Source organism: Protopterus annectens, chromosome 1.part1 (assembly GCF_019279795.1).
Source record: "Protopterus annectens isolate FY-2018-M chromosome 1.part1, PAN1.0, whole genome shotgun sequence".
NCBI lineage: Eukaryota > Metazoa > Chordata > Ceratodontiformes > Protopteridae > Protopterus > Protopterus annectens.
In genome coordinates, this window is record NC_056726.1 from 286,506,098 (window position 1) to 286,518,796 (window position 12,699).

The following is a 12,699-nucleotide window of genomic DNA, read 5'->3' on the forward strand; positions in this document are numbered from 1 at the left end:
CATTTTCCTAAGGCTCAAATTAGTCAGGATAGAAATTCTTCATTTATTATATGACCAGAGACAACCGAGGGCTTGTTTGAACAAACAAAAAGCCATCAGAAAATCTGACCAATTGTTTATTTCCTTTGATGGAAAAAGATGGGCTTCCCTGTTTTTAAGCAGACCATTTCTAGGTGGAGTTCTCTCACCAGTTATTTTTGTTAGTCTTCCCATGGAAAATCTCTGCAAGGTCAGGTCAATGTTCACGCTAATACTCACTCTTGCAGTTGCCTGTTCAGGAGCTTATTTCAAAGTCTGGATTCAAGATCCATTCTTGAAGCAGCAACTTGATCACCCATTCATACATTTGCTTAATATTTTAAAATTGAAGCTTTCTCTAGGGCCAGAGCTGCTTTTACCAGATCCATTTTACAATACATACTGGACCCAGTTCTGTTCTTCAGATCTCCTCCTAGTCAACATAAAAGCTTTGGGAATATTTCGAATTGTCAGTAATACTGCAATAGTGGTCTAAGAAAAACATGGTACAGTTGTGTAAGAACTCACCATAACAATATATGTTTGAATAGATCACCATTACAGTACATGCACTCTCCCTCCTTCCCCTGTGTTTTATTATTTTCACATAGCCTATCCCATCTTTATCCTTCTTTATCTGGGTCACTTTTTATAGAACATTAGCCTCAGACACTTATTTTGCTGTGGCAAAAAAGCTCTGAGGATTTTCCTTTCTGTATCTTCCTTATGTACCTGCATGTAGTCTTCTGCTTAAATCATAGGCCAGACATACATGAGAGGAAGGATAACAAGCTTATGTAAATAGGTCAGTTGTACATTAGCCTTGGCAAGATACTTCCAATTGTAAACAATACTGCAACAGTGATCTATCTGAACATCTTCCACTGTGATAAGTTGCTACACGACTATACTGTCTCTTAATGTTTGATGAAACTTTACTGATATATGCCATGCAAAGGAAAAGGCAGGGGACATTGCAACATACATGTCCACTGCAGGGGTAGGCTATCAACCTGAGCCTGCTCACTGAGAATGTGAAACGTTTGGTTTCACCCACCAGCCAAAGCAAGTGAGCCTTCATACCTGTGGGTGGCTTAGCTTTAAGAGCTATATTGATTGTCTCCAACCACCCATGTCTCATTTGAGGAAGTACCAGGTTAGTAATGTCTTTTACAAGACAGTGTATCACAGTCCATTACATGGTTCAAGGGAAGGCTTTGTCAAGGCCCACCTGTAATCTGTACCTCTAGGCATGTCTAGTATATAGCGACAACAGCCTACATGACAAGGTATGTCTGACAAAGTGTGCTGTAACTTTATTTTAATGCATAATGCCACAGCGGTTATAGGGGTATATGTGTGTGGGCAGAGTGTAGTGCCATGTGTGTACCCATTTTCATAATTTCCGATGGTGGATGGTCCAGCACAACAGATCAACACAGGGTCAACTTCAGCAATGCATCTATGGCTAATGATGATGACAACATGTAAGTGGCACAGTTTGATGACTCAGTGGCACTGTTTGCAACACTACAGAGTCACTTGTTACAGAAGATCCTGTAGAGGTACAGGCTCAGCACACAGCCTCACCAGGGCATGATGAACATCTTGTACCTGAGAGTCTGTTACTGGTTTTGCTTGTATCACCAGTGTACCCACCATCCAAAATGCGTACCACCTCTGAGGTGCACATTGGCATGATAGGTGATAGACTTTGGGTGGTTTGGCACTACCATGATGCCTGGACAGTCCCTGATACGACTACAGTACTTGGCAGTAACCAACAGATGTGGAGGTTAGTGAATGTCTTTTACCCACAGCATTGTGGAGATGGCAGGCATTTTCCATGGTTTGCAGGATGGCATGCAGAACTGATCAATGATATGCAGTATAGGGATAGGGAGCACACAACGCTGCTGAAGTCACTGGTGGTAAATATTGCATCCATAGGTGCCACCATAAGATAGATAGATAGTAATCTCCATCTGGTTTGTTTCCACAGGCTGTGTCTTCTGTGGGCATGGAAGAATCCAAATGTGGGGATGTCATCTACAGACTATACCAAGTCAGACTACACAGAGCATTGGTGAAACAACATCACTGTTAGGTTGTGATCACACAGTCTGCCACTCCTATTCATGGGCATCATCCAGGTGTGAGCAGCAGCAATTTTCCTCCTGAGACACTTTATCAGGCTACAACTGCAAGTTCATTTAATTATATATATATATATATATATATATATATATATATATATATATATTATATATATATATATATATATACACACACACACACACACACACACACACACACACACACACACACACATATATATATGGGTCTTCCTGATAGCACCGACATGCCAAAATACCGACAATGAAATAACCGACACGACAAAACCGAAAGTTCAAAAACACGAAACTTCACATGCCCGACAAACCACCATCCTGATAATCAACAAAACAAATACCTTTCCCGAAAAACACACACACAACACAAGCACACCGAAAACCTTACAAACCTACACTAAACCTTACATACACAACTATCTATGCACTAACCTTAACCCAAACCCTAACCCTAAGGTCCATCACTATCGCACACTTACCTTACCTGCACCCTAACCCTAACTCACTTAATCCACCCCTAACCCTTAAGTCTGTCACTATCACACACTTACGTTATCCGCACCCTAACCCTAACTCACTTACTCCGCCCCTAACCCTTAAGTCTGTCACTATCGCACACTTACCTTACCCGCACCCTAACTCACTTAATCCACCCCTAACCCTTAAGTCTGTCACTATCGCACACTTACCTTACCCGCACCCTAACCCTAACTCACTTAATCTGCCCCTAACCCTTAAGTCCATCACTATCGCACACTTACCTTACCCGCACCCTAATCCTAACTCACTTAACCCACCCCTAAACCTAAAGTCCATCACTATCACACACTTACCTGACCTGCACCCTACCCTAACGTCTGTCACTATCACACACTTACCTTACCCACACCCTGACCCTAACGTCCGTCCCTATCGCACACTTACCTTAACATGTCAGTGTTCTCAGAGTCGGGATTCTCAACTTTCTGTCTTCTCCGTTGTTGATCTTCCTGTGTCAGTTATCTCGTTGTCATTCTTCTCAGCTTTCGGTGTTATCAGGTAGACCCATATATATATATATATATATATATATATATATATATATATATATATATATATGGGTCTACTTCATATGACCTAAATTTCATTTGACTGAAATTCATTTGACTGAGACCAAAACACTGAAAGTTCAAAAGACTGAAAACTCATTTGACTGAAACTCATAACACTGACACATTAAAGTAAAAGGTATGTGTAGTGCGATCCTGGAGTTAGTATATATAGTTAGGAGGGGGTGTGGGTGGCACAGCCCCCCACATTGGGGGGTGTGGGGGACTAAGCCCCCACACACTTTATACATTTTAAACCATATACATGGATAGTTATAACTGCAATGAATAACTGCAGAAAACAATATTTACCTAAACTATGTGTGTCGTCTGTGTCATGGCCTATAGTTGCGGACTAAGTGCCTCCTCCTTGCCAGTTCTGCTTCTATTGTACCCTTCCCTGACTTTGCTGTGGTAATACTGTTGTGTATTTCTCCCTTGGCTCTCTGCCTGCCCTTCTGTTGCTGGCATAGCTCATGTGCAATGCTCTGCCTTCCTGCAGACTTCTGAACTGTATTACAATGCCCCCTGATGTGTCTAGACAATGGAAGTGTCCCTTCAGAGGGGTGAACACATGTTTCTTTATATTTCATATTTCTGTGTTTGCTGCATTATAGGTCATATCCTGCATGGTCTGTAAGTTGTTAATAGAGGGGTCATCAGTCAGGGCTTTAGGGCATATCTGATATCACATGCAGCAGACAGCAAACAACATATTATGTGTTTACAACAGTAAAAGTTTAATGAATTAAAATACAATATTTCTAAGTATACGGCAAAAAATATGATGGCAAACGCCAAGTGTATGCAAAATTACTCAGCCTTCTAGAAACTGCTTAATGTTTAGTACTACAGACTGGATTCATTCTGATGAAGTCATTTGTTATACGCTTACAAAAGCGCTGCATAAAGTGTAAAACTACTGCAAGGTTGTGGTTCTTCCTGTATTTGGTTTTATCTTTAACCTTTTGCTTCTGCTGCTGCTGCTAGTCTTTACACTGATTATTTGCTATATGTCATGGATCATCATCATCATCATCAGCCCCCTTTTTCCCATTTTGTCTACATGGGGTTGGGGTATCGTGTTAACTGTCGCCACTCTCTCAATTTAGTGCCACACTCCTGCCTTCTTCAACAATCATGCTTGACTGTTGCAGATCTTCTTTCACACAGTCCATCCACCTCTTTGCTGGACATTCTCGCTACCTCTTACCATCTTCCTTTTTGTCCCAATTCTTCCTCACCTGATTGTCTTCTGCTTTTCTGCACATGTCCAAACCACTGTAATCTGTTCTCTTTGATCTTTTCTGCAATTGAAGCTACTTTGGCTTCTGCCCTTATGTCCTCATTTCTTCGTCTGTCCCACAGTATGCATTCTACCACCCTTCTCAGGCACTTCATTTCCATCACTTCTAGCTTCTTCAACTGTTCTGCCTTTACTGCCCAGGTTTTTGTACCATACACTAGTACTGGTCACACCATTGTCTTGCACACATTACTGTTCAGCTTCCTTGGCATTCTTTTGTCATAGACTACACTTGACACACTATGCCAGTTGGCTGCAGCCTCTGACTCTAGTTTTGACCTATTCAGACTTCCCTTCTCCTCAACCACCCCTCCCAGATACTTGAAGCTGTTAACCTGTTCCACTATCTTCCCTTCTATCTCTGTTCTCAGAGTCTTCTGATTTCCCCTATTTGCTGCCATTACCACTGTCTTCTCTTTGCTTAGTTTCATCCCATGTTGCCTTCAGTTTTACATTCCACTCTCCTATCCTTTGATGAAGTTCTAGCTCAGAATCTGCCTGTAATGCCACATCGTCTGCATGCATCAACTGTGTTGATCTACCCCCTCCGACCTGTTGCTAATGTAGTCCATTACCAGTATGAGCAGCAGTGGGCCCAGAGCTGAACCCTGGTGTCCAACCACTCCCACTGGGAACCCCTCTGTGAGGCTGAACACTGTTCGTACTTGAGTCATTGGATCCTTGCACATAGCATGCACTAATTCTACCAATGTTTCTGGGACTTCAAACCACTGCAGTACTACCCAGTTCAGTTTTCTTTGGAACTGATCATATGCTTTCTCCAAGTCTAGGAATGCCCAGTTGGACTCTCTCCTGATCTCTAACTTCTTGTCAAGTATCTGTCTCACTGCAAACATTGGGTCAGTTGTGCTGCATCCTGTTCTGAATCTGAACTGCTCATCTCCCATCTTACATTCTACTACTCTGCGTATCTGTTTATTAATCACCCTTTCCAGAACTTTCATGCAGTGTGATAGGAGTTTGATGCCTCTGTACTGCCCACAGTTGTAGATGTTCACTTTCTTCTTATAGACTGGCACAAGTATGCTTATTCTACAGTCATCTGGGATACGCCTTTCTCTCCACATTGCTATTAGTACTCTCAGGTGCCATTTCTCCCCTATCTCACCCAGCATCTTCATCATATCTGCTGTGACCTCATATGAGCCTGCTGCTTTCCCCTGACTTCATTTTTCTAGTGCTGTTCTTACTTCTTCTAGGGCGGGCTCTTCTTCTCTCATTGTAGGCTATTTCTGGGGTAGTGCAGCTTCTGTGGGTTTTTCTTCATTCAGAAGCTGCTGGAAATACTCCTTCCATCTGCTTTTGATGTCTTGTGGACTGGTGAGCAGGTTGTTGCTGGCATCCATTATGAAGGGTGTCTGACTATCTTCTTTGTCTTTATGTCTTTGTTGCTATAAGTCATGGATGTGATGTTCAAAATGGTTATGTACCATGGCACAGCACACAGAGTTTATATCTTTCTGTATTGGTCCACCATTTTTGATGTCATCATTTGCACATTCTTTGTGTCTAATTTGCTAGGGTTCCTCACTTTCATATAATTTTGTACTTCTTAACATGCACTATATACCATACTATTCTGTCCTTTGCATGACCACAGTATCTGTCTGAGAATTACCCACACCCTGTGTTCCCATTAGCCACATTAGTTCATGATGTGCAAGTATATTAGTCATCTGTGAGACATGGCCATAGTTTTGACAGTCAGCAGGCTGATATCTACACATTCAAGGTGCTGTCTTCTCTTTGCCTGTACTGCTGTCAGTGCATGTGTTTTATAAAGCCCACATTTCAAGAGTACTGATTTGAACATTTTATTAAAAAAAACCACCGAAAGCAGTACAGTGATACTGACATTTCTAGATAAGGTCAAAGTAAGGTCAGAATGGACATAATAAATGTACAAGCTGGAGAATTCATAAAAAACTGGCAATTTTAAAACAAAAATACAGTTATCAGTTCTCTTCAGGATAACATGTATGAAAAAACATATAACACATAGATATATAACGTTAGGGCATTAGGCCGAAAAGCAGCATATATTTATGTACATAAATTAGTGTTTTCATTAAAATTCAAGATGCAATGCCTCTTCCTATTGAAGACAGGAATACAACCTAATGATATTTAGTAAGACATACCCCAGTATAATTCCTTGTAAATGTCAAAATAATGTGCTAGACCAATTTGGAGATACAGCTGTTTATATGTAGGTATCAAAATAATGAGAAACATTCAAGATTAGAAACCAGCCTTTTTCATGGTGTTCAGGTTTTAGGGGATTAAGAAGTTACCTAATCAGCACTTGTTTCACTTTATTTTAAGCAACCTGTTAGAAGGGAGTCATCAGGTTGGTTTGCTGAATAATGCATACCCTCACACCTCTTCCTGTCTTTGCAGGATAGTTCTGATTCAAACTTTTGAATCTTACAAAAAATCATGAAGTGGCTAATGTCTCAATATTTTAGTGAGGGGAGAGAATGTATATCCACACATATATATATATATATATATATATATATATATATATATATATATATGTGTGTGTGTGTATATATATATATATATATATATATATATATATATATATATATATATATATATATATAAAATCGCTGATAAGATTATTCAAAACAAAAACATAGAACAACCTCATTAGTGATTATATTCATCTCTAACTCAAATAGTCTAACAAAAAGGTTACATCTGCGATCACCAAAAACAAATTAGAAAAAGCTTTTACGTGGGGAGCTTCACCCCTCCCCACACCCCGATGTAGTGGCTCTAGCTCCACAGCCTTGGAAATTAAATATACCAACTCTAGGATCACACAACCACCAAGAAAGGGAAAGACTCCTGAATTATGTTAACAGTCAGTATCTTGAAATTCAACCATTGCATAATTTGACCAGCTGTACCATCAAATTGTAAGAAAACATTTAACATGCAAAAATGTGTACAATGACAAATCTTATAGCACTCATAAATACATCTATATAGTGTGTGTGTTTGTGGGGCGGGGTTGCCCCTATGCCACCCACTAATCCACCATCAAGTCTGCATTATTATTATTATTCAACCATTGCATAATTTGACCAGCTGTACCATCAAATTGTAAGAAAACATTTAACATGCAAAAATGTGTACAATGACAAATCTTATAGCACTCATAAATACATCTATATAGTGTGTGTGTTTGTGGGGCGGGGTTGCCCCTATGCCACCCACTAATCCACCATCAAGTCTGCATTATTAGACATGGCCCATTCATTCACCTACTCAGAAATTTTACTAAAGAGCAAGGCAATAGCTCTACAAAGAGGGTAGGCATTTAAGCATGTGTTTGGGTGCTTTATGCCTACTCCAGCTTCCTGATGATTGAGGATGCCTGAAATGACATAACCCCACCCTTGGGCAGGGGAGAACATATGATTCCAGTCACCATGGAGGCTCACAATGCATTCCTTATATGAATGCAAATTTCCTGACACCTAAATTGAAGACTTCCAGAGGTGGTGTTATCATGAGAGTAAAACCTGCCATCAGGCCTCACATTTTATCACTATCCCTCATCCAAGGGATTATGGCAGTGTGTGGTCAACTGTACCCCACCCTCCATGGAGAAGGATGGGCACTTCTATCCTTGCTGTCAGCTTCCTCAGGCACCCAGGGTACTAACTGAATTTAGGTCACCTGGGCTGTAGCAAGGGCTTTATGTATCCCTTCATGCTTCTCGAGCATGCTCTAGTGGAAAATATATTAATTTTCTTCCAAATTCTTCAGACAACTAAGAATAACTGAAGTACATTGCTATGATTTGAAATAATGCAGATAACTGTTAATATATTAAGCCTTAATTCCAGAAATGAAAACAAGTCCTTTGCACTGGGTTTCAGAATTAAACATCCCAGTGTGAGAGGCAGTGTTCTGTTCCATATACTGTGGCTCAGGCTGTCAAGCAAACAATAATGCCAGACAGGATGGGCATTATATGGAAGTAATAGACTACTCTGGGGTGTTATGGTCTGGGCCTATCCTCTCATGGCAGGTTCATTATTTCCCTGTAGTGCACACCTTGAAAGGCATTATTGTGCTAGAAAATAGGCTTTTTGTTAAGCTGTTTTGCCTTTATTTTATTATTAATGTATTTTTTATATTTTTTGTTGTAAAATAGTTCCTCTGTCTACTGTTTAAAAGTTGGTATAGGTTATGTAATTGTTGCCGAAGCAAGATTTTGCATCCAAGATATAACAGGTGTATGAGAACTGAACAGATAACTAATGAAGTCCACTTAATGCACACACATACATAAACTCATGCAGACATACACACAGACATACAGACGCACGCACACGCACACACACACACACACACACACACACACACACACACACACACACACACACAAACACACACACACAGTGGCGAACACCCAGCAATAAAACATACATACACAAACCCACAGACTCACATGTAGATCAACATATAGACCCACAGATCCAGCACTCACACACACACACACACACACACACACACACACACACACACACACACACACACACACACACACACACACACACACACACACAGACATAGGCAAACACAAAGACGCACACTTGCGAGCACTCACACGTGTGCACACACTGACATGCACATGCATGTGCAGGCACAAGCATACAAAGGCAAGCACTCACAGAGAGATACACAACACACAATGTGCACGCACACACAGATGTACACATGCAAGCACTCACTCAAACACACACACACACACACACACACACACACACACACACACACACACACACACACACATATTCACAGCAGAACCCCATAAATGTAAGCTTTCTTGTTGCTGATTGAAGAAAGAGCAGTAAGAAAAAAGTGTCCTCACATGAAGTGCATTCATATGTTTTTTTCATGTTAATGAAAATAGTCTCTGTCATTGCTGAGTTACCAAGTGAAAAAAGTGGCATTGGAATTAAACTTTTTCTTTTTATCTTATTGGCATATTGATTTCGTACAATAAGTCGCTACTCTTATTTTTTTACAAAGCTCTCTCTCTATATGTGTGTGTGTGTGTGTGTGTGTGTGTGTGTGTGTGTGTGTGTGTGTGTGTGTGACTATCAGTGTAGATTTATTTGAGAAGCCACATAATGCGGTAGGCCTCACTAGCTTCAAATATGGCTATGCTTTGTGAAATCAGACATATGGAGTTTGACAAACACATTACAAAAGTAAAATTGGTGTCATGCATACATTGACAGTTGTATTGTTTACAAGGGATGACGCATTTTGGATGTGTTCCTTTAAATGACTGAGGAAGTCTGCCTGTTGCAAAGAGAAGCTTTTAGTTGAAGTGCATTTTTGCTGGAAATGTGCTGTTTCTTAAAGGAATCTGCCCAATGTTACTGCATTTTGAGGAGTTATTAAAGCTGCTGTGTTTGTTTCAGCTTAGTACATCTTCCAGTAATCCTCACAGCACTTTATACTTATACTTATTTGGCTAAGGGGAAAAAAAGTGCAAAACAATTAACCAATGCTGTTTGGGTTGTTTGCTACTTATGTGTCCGCTGTGTAGCTGTATGAATCACATCCTCTCCTTTGCATGTTAAATGCTTACTGCTCATGTCACAGGAAAGTAAGAAAAAGAAAGAGAGAGAGATAATTTATTTCTGACTGAACAAGTGAAAATCTACAGTAACATCTCAGTGCAACAGATAATTGTGTTTCCTGGTTTGCAGCAGAATATGGCTCATGCAGTTGCTGTACTTCATGATATTTGTGGGAACCCCAGATGGCACATGCCTATAGACAGAAAGCAGCCTTCCTTTGCTTTTGAATAAAATAGCTGTGCTGTTCCTTTTAAGAGAAAAAAAAGGAAAAAAAAGAATATTTATCAAGCATACTTTGCTCCATTTGGAGAGTATAGCCACTTAGAGAGCTTTTAGCCCTACGGGAACGCATGGATCCAAATATCTTCATCATGGGCTATTATTAGTAATGTCACTGATCTCATAATTTGGCTATTTTGGAATTTGTGGTCAATAACTGTTGGAGAAAGGAATTATATTTCACTTGGTTGAATATTATTGAAGGCCGCACATGAGTTTAATTTTTTTAATATGGATCAAAAGGGAATGGCACATGCTGTTCCATGGGCCATTACAATTTAGAGGTTCCTAACCGTCTTCATGCTCTACTTTAAGAGATGATGCTTCAAAGGAAAGGAAAAGAGAAGAAAAAAAGGGATCAGACAAGCAAGCTGAAATATAGTGTATTTGTCTGTGTGGGTGACATATTTTATTAAATCTTGTTATGAAACTGCAACTTAAAGAGCATGTTATGGGTTAATTTCTCTTTCTTTAACCTACATTGCTAACAGAGCTTATATGAATATTGTCAACAGTTGTGTTTAACTTTTATTAAGTAAGAGTCTTGTGAAAGAGCTGCACAGTTACTCGCATATACAGATCACTAACAGATCATTGCACGATTATTTTTTATTACAAGATCGTGTGAATTGGATGTCACTGGTCTGTTTAGGACTGTTTTTTTTCTTTCTGTTTGAAGAGAAATGACATGGCATTCAAACCTGAATCTAAATGACCTTCTTTCCATTGTATAGTATATGCCATGCTGATGTTTGTTGGATTCCTCAGTGGTAAACAGATGCAATACTAGCTCTTCACATTCATTTCTTCCCTGCGTATCTGAGCTAGGATAATACTTTTGAAGGATTATTCCTGCTTTTGTGGATTACATGATGGCAAATGCAAAAGGAAAATGAAGATACATTTGTTCTAAGCATTGTTTGCATAAAGTAAATTGACAGATGAGTGTGAGATTCCGAAGAAAGATGAAGATGGATATACTTGTAAGCACATTTTAATTAGAAATCTAATAAATATAAATGTATGCTGTGTACCTGTGTTTGCAGTGTGGCATTTCCATATGATATGTCTTAAGATACTGTCTAGTTTTACTTAAACAGCAAATATGTGTATCTGTTGGTCTATATATATATATATATATATATATATATATATATATATATATATACACACATATATATATATATATATATATGTGTGTGTGTGTGTGTATACATATATATATATATGTATATATATATATATATTTTTTTTTTTTGAGAGATTATATGTATGTATGCATGTAGGTATGCATGTGTGTATGTCTATATATATATATATATATATATATATATATATATATATATATATATATATATTAATATATAAAGACCGAAAAATAAAACACTTTACATCCCTGCTAATTATATATAATAACTCTGAGATTGGTCTACAGTGGGGTTAGGGGAAATTCCCTGATCCCCATTGTTCACAATCTTGCATGGACATGTTTTTGATCAGAATCACAGTTTAATTTTCAGTTTGTTGGGATTCATGATATTGGATCTCATACTTTCAATAGGAAGACATACAAATATAAATATATATACACACACACACACGTGTGTGTGTGTGTGTGTGTGTGTGTGTGTGTGTGTGTGTGTGTGTGTGTGTGTGTGTGTGTGTGTGTGTGTGTGTGTGAGTGTGTGTGTGCGTATGTGCAGATATATTTATATGATTTCCTGTTGAAAGTATGAGATCCAATATCATGAATTCCCAACAAACTGAAAATTAAACTGCAATTCTGATCAAAAACAGTGAATTTCAAACTTCAGTATTACACTTTAAAGGTATTTTGTATGGGTACAACCCCCACACCACTGCTGCTCACATGTGCTAACACCAAGATAGGTATACTTTATGGAAGGGGAGTACTATGAGATATTTTAATCTTGGAGATTATACCTGTTGCCCTAAATCACTTCAAGGATCATGGTTACAACGCATGGATTATTAATAGACTTGATATGTGTGATATATAAAAGATTGACAAGATCACAACTATAAACAATGATTAATCATAAAAAAATGTTTTTTGCTTAGGGGCCAAGCCTCCCCCCCACTCCCTCATTTACCAACTCCAAGATCAGAGAACAGCAGGGAAAGGGCAAATTTCCAATCTCTACTGTTCCCTGATCTCGCACAAAGTAATTCCAGCATAATGTGATCATATGACTGTGTTCATGACTGTGATCATATGC